Raw genomic sequence first — 14,197 nt, 5'->3', positions numbered from 1 at the left:
GTTTTAGTAATACAAATTGTATAATTGTACAAAAATAATAATATTTCAAATTTTGAAATGTTATATATGAATATATTTATTTTATAGATGATGTATGATCTATTACCATATTTAAAAAAAGTTTATCAGAAGGAAATATCAATATTAAATGTAATATATGAATTATTATCATATTCTAATAAGTTTGCTAAAAATATAAATCAATATTAAATGAAATTATCCATGTCATATTTTTCGGAAGCCATATCATCAATTTTAATAGTCATGTCATATTTGTTTTGTGAAATTGATTGTACAGAAAGGACGTGTGACAAAATCACTTTGCAGATATAGTCTAGAAGATCATCTTGTTATTCTTTATCTTATCTTCACATGTGGAACACTTGTTTTCTCTTGGATTATCTTGCCTTTAGATTCGTTTATTCATTCCCAATAAATTTTGTGTATATATTGAATCTTAGTTTTAATCGTTAACGTTTCAAATCTCTCTCTCTCTCTTTTCTACTCACTATGCTACCATGTCTCAAATCATCGAGCGCATCGTCCCCTTCAAAGTTAAAGACGACGTTGAGTCCGACAAGATCAACGCCATGGTCAACGGCCTCAACAGCCTCGCCGCCATCAACCAAGTTTTTTACCTCTCTGCCGCTCCAATCCACCGTCTCAAATCCACCTCCGCCTTCACTCATGTCTTTCACAGCCGCTACAGATCCAAGGAAGATCTCAGGGCGTACGCCGCACATCCCGACCACCTTCGCGTTGTCGAGGAAAACTTGCCGGTCTGGGAAGACAGAATGACCGTTGACTGGGTCCCCGATCAAGTCCCCGGAGTCCTAAAACCTTAAACCTCCTGCAGGTTCTGTTGGGAAAGTGACGTTGCTGAAGGAGAAAGAGAACGTCACCGAAGAGGCGAAGAAGGAGATTATGGAAGTGGTTAAGGAGAAGTCTTCAGGAACTGATGGGATCAGTGTGGGAGAAAACTTCACTCCTGCCAGAGGAAAGGGTTTCTTGATTGGATCTCGGTTGTGTATTTTAAGGTTCTTGGAGAAGTTGAAACTGCACTCCTGCCAGAATAAGTTCTTTATGCATCTTCTGCAACCAGGAGATTGAAACTCGTGAGCACATCTTCTTTGATTGCGCTTACCCTACGACAGTGTGGTCGTCATTGACTAGAGGAATTCTTGGCGCTCGGTTTACTACGGCTTGGGGAGACATTACTCAACTCATAGTTGACACAACATTGGATCAACAATCCAGGGTTTTGCTGCGTTACACTTTTCAGATCACCCTCCACTCCATTTGGAGAGAACGAAATGATAGACGTCACGGAGCAACACCCATGGCCGCAGGCTCCTTGGTCAAGATGATAGACAGAGGGATCCGGAACTGGTGCTTAATGGTCACTGCAACGGGTCATCGGCACTATAAAGCTCTACTGCAACGCTGGCTGGCCTAGGATGTAGGCTTTATTTGTTTCAAAACTTTGATCAAATGATTTCTATAAATTAGTTAGATCAAACCAGTTAAATTTAATGTACAAAAGTTAGTTTTCTTTGAATAAATTTTACAAATATTCAAAAAAAAAAAAAAAAAAAAAAAAGAGACGTTGAGACTCACGAGGAGTCGGTGAAGGAGAAAGGTTGGTGGTTATGTGGAAGATACCATTGTTGTTGAGTTCTTAATTCCTCCTCCTTCGTAGCTTCTGTAAAATGCTTCGATTTCAATTACTTGAACACTGTTATTGTATGTTTGTAACTACATGATTCTCCCATGCATGACCAACGAGAAAAAATATTTATCATTTATATTCATGTTGAATAAATAAAATTTTATTAAATATCATTATATTTTTTTCTTTTGGTATCATCATTATATTCTCAAGCATGGATATAAATATTTATCATTATATTGTCATTTATAAATTTTAATTCGTTTATATTATGAAAAATAATATTGTATAAAGTATCATTATATTTTTTCTTAATCAAAAATATGATTTCATGTATAATAGTTTAGATTGGTTCATTAATGGTATGTTGAGCTCCATATATTTTTTTCAATTTTTTTTAATTAAGGAAATTGAATTTTTATTTTTTAGCTTCATTTATTTTGGTTTTTCCCCTTCGAGATCTTAACATATTTTATAGATAAAATTTGATATATGTTGTTTTGAAAATATGAGAAACAAAATATAGTGTTGGAGTTGCATTATTAAGCATAATCTATAATATTTTAAAAATTCATTTACTAAGTATTTATATAACTAACTAAAGAGAAATTGCCACAAATACCACATTCATAGTACCATTTTTCTTTTATACACTAATCATTTTTACCCTCATTTTTAATGAACGGTAAAAGACACTTATACCCCTAAGGTTAACTAATCTAGACTTAGGGTTTAGGGTTGAGAGGTGGAGTAAGATTTTTGGAATGTGAAATATATGATTCTAATAAATACTTAAAATATATAAAAAAAATTTAAACAATAGTTTCAAACATAATTTTCAATTCTCAAAAAGAAAATTTGATAAAAAAATAAAAAAGAAAATTTCGAAGCAAAAACTTTTTTTTTATAAAAAAGTTCGAACTTGAAAAGTATAATTCGAAAACATAAAAAAAAATTAATATTTTTTTTATTATTATTTATTTAAATAATGATTTATTATATATATATAGAACAAGGGTATAAGAGTCTTTTACCATTTAATGAAGAATGTATTTTTGAAAATGACCCTTTAGTGGTGGTAAAGATGAAAAGTGGTACCATAAAAGTGTTAAACATGAAATTTCCCCATAACTAAATTCTATTAACTAGTTAATATTTTTTAGAATTGTGAACAAGATTATAATTTATATCTGTAAAAAGTTAAGTAAAACATTTTATAATTAGTTTATTTTATTTTTCTTAGTTTGGCATTTGATTTGAGAAATATGATATTAGATGATAATTATGTTTTTCAAAATTATCCTTTTTAACCATTTCTGAAAAAATATATAAGCATAATAAAATATTATTCAAAACAACAAATATCTAAATTATTTCCTCATATTTGTTTTGAAAATTATGTTTTATATTTATAAACTTATATATTTTGAAAATTTAGAAATACTATTTTAAAAATATCTAAATTATTTTACTTTTAAGAGTGTTTTACAAATTATATATATAAAGTTATATATTTTAAAAATTTAGAGATATTTTCTTATTTTTGCTAATGTTGTTTACGGAAATTTAAATTAAAATATTTATTTTATATACAAAATTTATATAATATTACCTTTTTTATTATATATATGGTTTTTAAAAACTGAAATTAAAATTAAAAATATAATTAAAATTAAATTTTATATTAATAAGAAAGGAAATAATTTGTTTTAGTAATGGCAATTAGTTATTTTATTAATTTATTAAGAATATTCATGTAATTAACTTTTGTGAGAATCAATTGGAGCACGACACGTAAGAACTCATTTCTCAATCAGAATTTATTACACTTTTACATATGGTACAATATAATAACTAAGTTAGTTTAGTAACATTTTTGTTAGGTTTAGAGCATGATTAACCCGGGGTTCTTAGAGTCGGGTTCTTAGCAAAAGTTAAGAAACTGTTTCTTAACTTTCAACTAAAAAAGTTAAGAACCGGTTCTTAAAGTCTTTATTTAAGAACCGGTTCTTTATATTTTTTAGTTAACAGTTAAGAAACAGTTTCTTAACTTCCGATAAGAACTCCACTCTAAGAACCCCGGCTTAGTCATGGTCTTAGCATAGCTTATGTCATTTTCGTACTAGTTGGATATATTCGTTGTAGCAAACTATATAGCATCTAACAATCTATGTATCAGGTAACAAACCACGTAATTTGTAACAAACCACATATTAGCATACAAACCATGTGTAGACCTGACAAATAGCGAGGACAATCATAGAGTCTGTGGAGCTAGGACTGGTAAAAAGACAATGTGTAGAACAAGAAAAAAGAGACAAAATATAGAAGATCAAATCGGGATATATACCATAAATTATAAGCTATTATATAACAACTAATATATTAACATATTACATATCCAATATATATTAACAGTTAACCTTGTAGTTGACGAGTGTTGCATATCTTATACAATGTGTAACTTTATAATTTAGCAGGTACACATTATGTTAGCTGAAACTAATTTGTGGTCGTAACGTTGTCATGTTTACTTTATGAATAATACATTACGTTAGTGGATTTGGTTTAGCCTGTTAAATTCAACACTAACAAATAGTTTGATATTTGTTTTATTTTTGCTGAGAAACAATAACACCAATAATTAATGTCTTGTATGAATAGATGTGTCCTCCTTTGTTGCAAATAAAATGTTAGCATTTAATATTAGATGTTAAGAATTATGTTAAAATTTACTAGTTAACTATTACATTAGTATTTACGCGGTGTTGTAATCAATACATATGTTCGGTGTTACACAATAAAAATAGTGTTAAAGGCAACATGTTATAGTTAACAATAATACATAATATTAAATGATAATAATACAGAATGTTATAGAGACAACAAAATCTTATAGTTGACAATAATCCATAATATAGGACTCCATGGCATTGGTTGAGTTTAAAGGAAATGCTAAATGTTTTTTTTTTAAATAATGTTTTGAAGACAATTCCAATCATATTCTCAAGCAATCATTATCTACCTCGTCCTCTCACCGATCGCCGTGTCTAGGATCGAAAAACTTTTTCTCGTTATCAAATATCGACTTTACGTGGACCTGGAATGATAAGAGATTGGTGAAGTTAGAAGCTACAAAATTATTTTGCTGTATATCATAAAGTTCATGACATGGTTCTCATAACATAAATTAGCGTCTACTATTCTTCATAAGAATTACGAGTAAATGTTAGAGGTTAAAAGAAAGGTTATCTAAAAGACTAATCACTCAATTTTAACACAATAAGATCAAAACAAATCCGAAAGTACCCTTTACAAATTATTTTACAGTCTACATGTAAATGGTAGAGGTTATCCCGATGACTATTGCAAACTCTCGAAGCGAAAATTGGACAAGTTTTCCAGAAAAAAACTATCCATATCTCATACTTTATTCACAACTTTCAGAAGCCTAACAATAAAAAAACAGAAAAATCACCCGGGAATGAAGGGTTGTCGTATATACAAATGATCTTACCGAAAATGAAGTCCCCAAAAAAAACTCTAACTCTTCCGGCTCAAGGGCATCAATGATTGATTCGGTCCTTTTAATCTTGTGGTATGAATTCACTCTTTCCCCAAGTGACTATATTCCTATGTGGAAATCCTCTTAAGCAGGTTGGGGAGATCCATTTGCGATTCTTAATAAAATCGTAAAATTCTCTCGGTGAAAATTAAGAGAAAAAAAGTATGAGGAGAAAATGAAGAAAAACAAAAAAGGAAAGGTAGTTGGAATGAATGCGACTCTTAGTTTCTCAGCAACAAAAAAAAATATTTTTCCGCAACTTTCGCAATTAATTAAACATATAGAATACATCGAACAATGAGTCATTCTGCAACGAACAGTAAATGAAGGTGAGATTTCAGATCGTCTGACAAACCTAGAGACATGTAGAGAATATAAGAGTAAGGGCAAAATCAAAATGAAAATTATTTTTTTGAAAGTGTGTGTGTGTGTGTGTGGGGGGGGGGGGGGGGGGGGGGGGGGGTGGGGGGGGGGGGGGGGTGGGGGGGGGGGGGGTATAATAATCTCAATATTCAATATGTTAAGGTTTATAATAATACTATCTTATACGTCATGGTAAATAAATAGAATAATTCCAAATATGATTGATAAATATTAAACTATTGATATTACAAATGAGTGTAGGATATAGTAACAAATGCATTAACATATTACTAAATTTTTAATCGAATTTTAATATTAAACTAATGGTTTGTCTGCGCTGCGCGCGGATTGTTATTTTTTTAGTTTTTTCTTCGCATGGAAATGTTTTTTTATTAATATATGAATTTTTGTTGGTTATTATCAATATTTATGATTTTAATTATATGAATTTAGTAATATAGAACTCTTTATTTCTTTGACGGAGAGAATGATGGACTTAAGTACTTTGTCTGGGGTGGTATCTTTAAAACCGACCATACCAAATCAAAACACACCTTAGAGTGAACATGTATATTCTCGACTCTGTTATAATGTCCATTAATAGGAGATGGTCTATATCTTGCAAATATATTAGTAGCTAAAACTATACTTAATCAAATACAAATTACAAGATACATAAGCTCATATATGCTTAATTACCATGAGCATCTCCAAAGTAATTATTTATATAAGATCTTAACAAAATGTTTTGAAAAAACATCTCTTTCAACAAGATATGTTTAAATTTTTGGGATATCTTAACACTTTTTTCTTACAAAATCTCATTCCTAAAAGTTTTCTTAATATACAGCTTGCTATAACGTTTCTTGAGTTTTATACAGTTGTCGAGAACATAACTTCAATATCATCAATCCTTCTAGAATTACATAAAAATGTTGTGATATAACTTAAATCTTTTATGTCATGCCAGTCATATCAAATATACTGCATCTATATAAATTTCTCCACTAACCTTGTAACAAGCTGTTTTTCATGCTGCAAGGTCATTTTTCATTTCATTATCTGAAGAAATATATACATTTTAGATGCTTGGACTTCTAGTCCAAATTGTTTTTCATTTTTCTTCCGAGCTTTATATAGACTTGTTTGCCTCATTTTGTTTTTGGCTAATAATTTCTCTATATCCCCATACATATAGGTAGATTCATGATCCTCGTTTATATCACACACTTTCTCATTTATTGTCGTCAACTTATTTTGTCTTTGGTTCCATATTTTTTTACCCATAATGATATGGTAAATCGAGATGTCTTTATCATCATCATTGATTAACTCAAGTACCTGATTATAATATAAACCGTATCAATGGTCTCTTCAGAAGATTAATCATCTATTCATATAATTGCTCCCTTTTGAGGATTCTTTGGAACTAAATAAGTCTATCACGTTGCCGTAAACTTATAAACCGTCTTTTCAGGACATATATTCTTATTGTATACTTTTTAGCCGGAATATGAGATTCACAAATTTCATTATGTCTGGCAATCAATTATGTAAATGGATTATCTTACGAACTCAGGTTCATATTCATTTATATGAGGATCCATAATATTTTCATGATAATCTATTTCACATATCTCATTCACCAGCTGCTCATATGCTTCTAGCATTTTATTTTGTAACATATTCTGAACAGTGATCATTCCATTCACAATCGATCGACACTATTCAGAATTCTCCACATAATTATGCAGATCTTTCAAGCATATCTTTAATTATTCCATATACTTTATCCTTACAGATTGTCTATGTCTTTATTACATGCACAACTGCATGTTTTACACTCGATCATCACCATATTTGAATTTACTTTGTAAAGTTTCATTTTAACTACAAACAAAATCTCCAAGATGTTTCACTCATTGGGATTCTTTAATTCTCTCCCTCGAAATGATGATAATTAATGTCCATCTATCTCGACTTCATCACACTCTAGAACCAATAACATATTCACTTATCCATTTTGAGTCATGAATTATGTTTCAAATCCTTTAGTGTGGGATCCTGATTTGGATATGCTTACAGAAATCACATCCAATGAATTTGTTTGATGATTCATTTTCTTTTATTTTCTTTAACACATGCTATATATGAAAAACTTTAATAACATTGACCATGATGGCTATATATTAGTAAACTCCAGGTTTACTAGTAAATATTAAATTTAGGGGTTCAAAAAGGTTTTGGCCGTATGACCCATAAAATTATTGAGACTGCTCTGCTCATTTTAGATATACAGATTTAAGGGTTCAAGCATTTTTTTAGATATACATATTACTTCTTCATACATGCATCATGGAAGACATGATATTAAAAGCTTAAAATGAAATCCTTCTATCGACACATCTCGCTAATAACAATGACCAGTTATAACTTGACTGTTAGCTTTATGTTTCAGTTCTTTCCGTTATATATAAAATATACCGATACCAAAAAACTAAACTAAGACGCTGAAAATATCCCGTTGGAGATTATAGACCTTAACTAGTCTGATTACAACCCAAAAAGTTAGTAATTACAACGAAGAACAACCTACTAACAAAATAGGAGCACTGTCTCCTAACAAAAGAGGAACCCAATTGAGAGATACACTATGTTTCATATTTTACATTGGCCTGTTTTTTATCTACTGACAAAAGAGGAGCCACGTCGAGAGGTATGTTAAGTTTCATATTCTACATTGGCCTTTTTTTTCTTGTAAGAAACCATTGGCATGTGGTGTCATTTGAGTTTGTTTGCTGACTTGTAGCCTCCTGACTTCATTTTTCTTCCTAGAAAGTACATTCTCACATTCAATGGCCTTAGTTTTCTTGCTTTTGTCAAACCCCTTTAAACATACATTTCCTACAATTTTTTTTAAATCATTTTTTTCAGACTGGAGGGAGAACTGATATATGTGACCTCATTTTTACAAGTCCTCTATATATTTATATCTTTCTATAGTCATAAAGAGAGAGAGAAAAAAATATGCATGATGTAAACTACACTTTGAGCTTTTAACTTAAATAAAAGAAAAGGAAGATGTTACTATAGCTTAAGTATTACCTCTCGAGAAGCATTGTTCATTGTCTCCAATGATAAACATGAAAACAATAGCGTATGTAATTTGAATATCTTCTTCTTGTGTGCAAAATAGTATTAGCATCCAATCATGGTGACAATCATATACCTTTGAATATTGTTGGTATAGTTGTTCCAAAATACACGGCTCTTCTAACTAGTTCAAAGTGAATCCCTTAAAACATTAATTGGGTTTAAGCTAGAATCATGATCGGCAAACACCTATATTTATTAAATACATTAGAAATTGCAATACATAAATAGATAAAATAATGAACATTGAGTTAAAGGGTAACCTCGTTTATTTGGAAATATGTCATGTTGAGTGGGAAGCTGCCTCTCATTGTTGTAGTTACAACCAAATAAGTTGAGCGCAATTGATTACCAAGATTGTCCCTCTTAAAATTTGTGAATGTGTATTTTTTATGTTGTTGCGTGAAAAATAAGTTGCATCATCACATTATTTGTCATTGTCTTGCATAATGCATTTGCCTAGAGTTGATTGGATGGATGTCTTTCATCATAGAGACATACCCTTCTTCCACGTCCTCTTCCACGACCATGATAGAGCTTTCTACCGCGTCCATATCCTCCCCAATTATTGTAACTGGAAGATGAAACATTCACTTCAGAAAATGGAACATATCCAGTAGAACGAGCATGATGGTCTAACGTTACGAGTTGATTATTCTGCTCCTCTCCGCTACAAGGAGGACTTGAATCCACTACGGTAACGGGTATATCCATTCGCCCGGTATTGTTGCTGCATTACTATGTTTCCAGGATGGAATATGGAGAGTGTTTTCTCAATCATATCATAATCACTTATTTTCTCTCCACGTAACATCATCCTAATTAATGTAATTCCAAACATTGCAAAATTATATTCACTAACGATTTTGCAGTCTTGGGACCGGAGATGAATCTACTCGTGTTTTATTTTCGGTAATATCACATATTTCTCGTGATCGAACCTCTCTTTTAATGATTGCCAAAGATCCGTAGGATCCTATTTCGTAATATATTCATCTTTTAAACCATCATGTATGTGGTGTCATAAAAATATCAGGCATTTTGTCATTTTCTCATCTGACACCATTTTTGAATTATCATGGTTTCTAAAAGCACATTTGCTCTTATGCGCATCTTTGCACCTATCCTATGTCATATAATTATTTCCCGTAATATCAAGGGCAGTAATTTCGAGGTTTCTCAAATTCGACATGATAAATGTATTCATATACCTATATACATAAATTAAATGCATAAATTTAAAGACATAAAATCATAAATTAAATGTAGAAGTTTAAAAAAACAATAATAAAATCGGAAGCATAGCCTATTTCGTGACCTGAGGAGACATAGTCTACCATATTGATCATTTTTTATATTCATGGAGGAAAAGCTTTCAATATGGTCCGATGAGACATAATCTACTATTTTGACCATTTTTTTAATTTATGGAGGCCAATGCTACCATGTAATCATCTGATCGTGAAGACATAGCCTATCATAACGACCAGTCGGTGAAGACAATGCTTATATCCAATAAAATAAATAGTGAAGGCAGAGCCTATCACTCCGGAACAATAATAAAACTAAAATAAATTAAAAATATTGAAAGACATAAATTAAACCTCACATTTCTGTTATAAAATCACTCGTGCTGATAACTTGTGTTTTACTAGATATATATATATATTTGTGTGTTATATTTATATTTTGTATTTTCTGTATATATGAAAAGAGGATAACGATTAGTGAGGGAGAAAGTTAATTAACTTTTTCTTCTTCTTACTTTCATCTCATATAAATAAAGATATGCTCTTATTTATAGTAAGATAGAGTCGGTCATCAAACCGACTTAGTACAAGAAGACAAAATATATAAACTATTATTTTCTTATATATAAGAATTATTTCTAAAAGATATCTTCATTCTATAATCTTTTTTTTTTTTGTTTTAAGCCTTTTTATTGTGTTTTTCCTATTTTTTTAGGATAATGTGTGTGGTATACAACCTCTCTCATTCTCCTTTACATTCATTATTTTTTGGTTGTTGTTATCCCTCATCATCACATGTTTACCACCCAAAAAATGATGAAGGGATCTTTATCATACTTATATAATACTCGGTTAACATATTAAGGGAAAAAAACAATATTCAGAAGATATTTTGGAGCATCCTATATTATGCTATCGAAGTTCAAATTTGTAGTCCTCATTTGAGTTGCATTTCTTATTATATCGTCATTAAGACTTTGCATATTAGTGTGACAGCATCTTGTTGGTCCCTGAAATCAAGTTCAAAATGGCCATTATTCATTCCAACCTCAAGCATGAAGTTCAAATTTCATTCAGCTAGTGAACCCACCGAAAAGAACACCATTAAAAAAATGACAAATGTGAGACCTTTGGCGTATGAGCGTACAAAAATATTTTATAGACCAAGTTTACACACACAAAACAAGCAATTAAATACAAAAACCATCAAAACCATATCATAAATGTTAGAGATTCCAGAATGTCTCCTAAAGAGAAGCTTCCATACAGTAAAATAGTTGTTTTAATGCATCCTATTGCATAAAGATATCTGAAATTTTAGAATATCAGACACAAATCCTTTAGCATAATAAGATTTGTTTAGACTGATTTTTCTAAATAATTGAGATTTATTTTGTTTAGGATTTCCGAATATAATTTGAATCTCAATTTATTTCTTTGTTGTCCATTTTATTTTATTATCCCTTTGCTCTCACGAAGCTTCCACCATTGTGAAATCCATCAAAGGTGAAATCTATGGTGTCGCGTTGTGACTGATGATGATGATGGTGGATTTAGCATTAATTATTCTATATGAAAGATAACAATTTTGACATTAGCCTATAGAGTGAACGTAAAAAAGAGAGAAAAGAAGGAAGAGGCCCTGAAGGAGCAAGAACAAAGAAACAGTGCTTATAGATGGACGGGTGATGCAAGTCGTGGATGGATGTTTCGTAGTCATAGAAATTGTTGATGGACGGTTAGTGGACAATCGAGTTATGGATGGATGGTTTGTGGATGGATGGAGAAAAAAATGAACATATAGCGTGTGGGTAGAGAAACTGAAAATTGTTTTAATATTATTCATATTGTTAAAACTCATATAATGGATTATTATTAAATTTAATTGTGATTATATTGTATTTAATCAACAATATCACAAACTCTAATTTATTATAATATATCTACAAAACTACATCCACACTTGGACTACAAACATAAATGCATCCACAAAATTACATTCATCCATCCACGTTTAAAACAACAATATCTATATTATATAATCCACAATATATTTGTCCACACAATTTAAATTTAAAATTTATAATTTTAAAATATCAAAACGTATATAATATGGATCTCAAAATATAGAAGAAAAACAATTATTTTTTAGTTTATACATTATATTGATATTTTAAAATTATAATATGAAATAGTAACAAATAACATATGTTGGGAATAAATTTCAGTTTATCAAAAGTCATCTTGGAGAGACAATTAAAAATAAAATAAAATGTAAATGTTGTTATGTCTACCTTACGATGTAAATTCACTTTAAAGATCTTATGGTATAGGATTGTGCTCAATTATTCCAAAAACCGAACCAAAGTGACCAAATTCCGGATAACCAAAAATATTTAGTTACTTGTAAGTAACCATAGAGAATCAAGTTGTAGGGCGTGAGGACAAAACGGTCCAAAAAACACCAGCTGTCCAGAAAATGTATGTCACATGCCGCAAATGTCTCTACAAGTAAAAGTAAACGTAAAAGTGTTTTATATGGTAAACAACTCATAAAAGAAGCATAAACTTTTGGCTTAATTTGCCAACTAACCAATTTTGGGATCAATACTAAGAATATAGCTATCGATTTGACATAATTAAATGGATATCATTTTTTTTCCATTTCCATCCGGTTTTAACCTTGTGACTTGCAGGTACACGGTAAAAATAATAATTGATAACGCTAAAATTGAAAGAAAAAATGGGAGGAGGTGACGAAACATGGGTGGTGACAGTGATGGAAGAAAAACGGTGACGGTTATGAAACAATCGGTGATGATAACGGTTTCGATGTTACAGTGGTGTCGATAATATTATCACATCGGCTAATAGCATAACAATGGAGGTAAGTACGGCGGTGATGGTGAAGTGGCGATAATTTGAAATATGTAAAAGAGACAATGAGATAGGTGGTGGTTGTGGTGGTAGTGAGAGCGGTGGTTATAAAGAAAGTGACGGACGTGGATATATAAGAACCAATAACTTTTTATAACATAGATTAGAAATAGTATAGAACAAACTAGATGGTATAGCAAGTATGAGTAAAATTATTAAATAGAATGGTATATTCGAAAATGAATTGTGTTCACCTCCTTGATATCTATGGCTGATTTCTACACCGAGACTCAAACACTAATCACTAAACCTTAAAGAAAATATAAACCCTAACCTAAATGTCAAAATATGCACTATGTACATAATATGAAGCATTACCAAAATAGAATAGTAACAAACAAAACAGTATAGTATTTATTGTTTAAATTTTGAAATGTCTATGATTGAAGGGAAACAATAAATACTATACTGTTTTGTTTGTTACTATTCTATTTTGGTAATGCTTCATATTATGTACATAGTGCATATTTTGACATTTAGGTTAGGGTTTATATTTTCCCCCAATGTCAAACCAAACCTTCCATAAACTAAACCCAAAACACTAATCACTAAACCCTAAAAAGGAATATAAACCCTAATCCAAATGTCAAAACATGCACATGGTACATAATATGAAGCATTATTAAAATAAAATAGTAACAACGAAATAGCATAGTACATACGTGTGGTGGTGGTTATGGTGGAAGATGTGGTGACTGATATCAAAGAGATAAAAGTGTTTTAAAGGATGTGATGGTAAAAATATGAAAACAAAGATTACAGATTTTAATAATTCAAAAAAAAAATGATGACATAGCGGTGGCTGAGTGACAAAATAACATAGTTGATGGAGGCTGTGGTGATTATGGAGGAAGAAATGATGGTTGATAGGATTGTGGCCTAGAAAAATATAAACTACTGCACAAAGATTACAAATTTGTGATGATTGTAGTGGAAGTGGTGACAATAAAAAAGGCAGTGGTGATTAAGAAAGAGACGACGGTGATGGTGATTGGTAATTAAAAAAAGAAGGTGTTTGATATTTCAGTGACCGACTACTGAAGACAATATAATATATAATATAGTAATAATAGTGACTCTTTTTTTTTTTAATTAGATTTTTAAATATGCTTTATTTTTTAGCTATTCAGCCTAATTTCCCTAAACTTTAGTCTTTTTGCGAGTACTCACTCACACAGAGGCCGGAATCATGTCCACAATTTTCATCATGAACACAAACGTAAACGCCTCTTCCTGAAGTTTCACCAAGGCCATGCCTTG

The 14,197-nt window shown here is 30.7% G+C and overlaps 1 pseudogene; it reads left to right on the top strand.

Annotated features, from left to right (window-relative positions):
* The first annotated feature begins 235 nt into the window (after positions 1 to 235).
* Positions 236 to 1,587, top strand: LOC125583507 (annotated as a pseudogene).
* Positions 1,588 to 14,197: the final 12,610 nt, after the last annotated feature.

The sequence above is a fragment of the Brassica napus genome, chromosome C3, assembly GCF_020379485.1.
Source record: "Brassica napus cultivar Da-Ae chromosome C3, Da-Ae, whole genome shotgun sequence".
Taxonomy (NCBI): Eukaryota; Viridiplantae; Streptophyta; class Magnoliopsida; order Brassicales; family Brassicaceae; genus Brassica; species Brassica napus.
The sequence above is the reverse complement of the archived record's forward strand: the minus strand, read 5'-3'. Positions and strand labels throughout refer to the sequence as shown.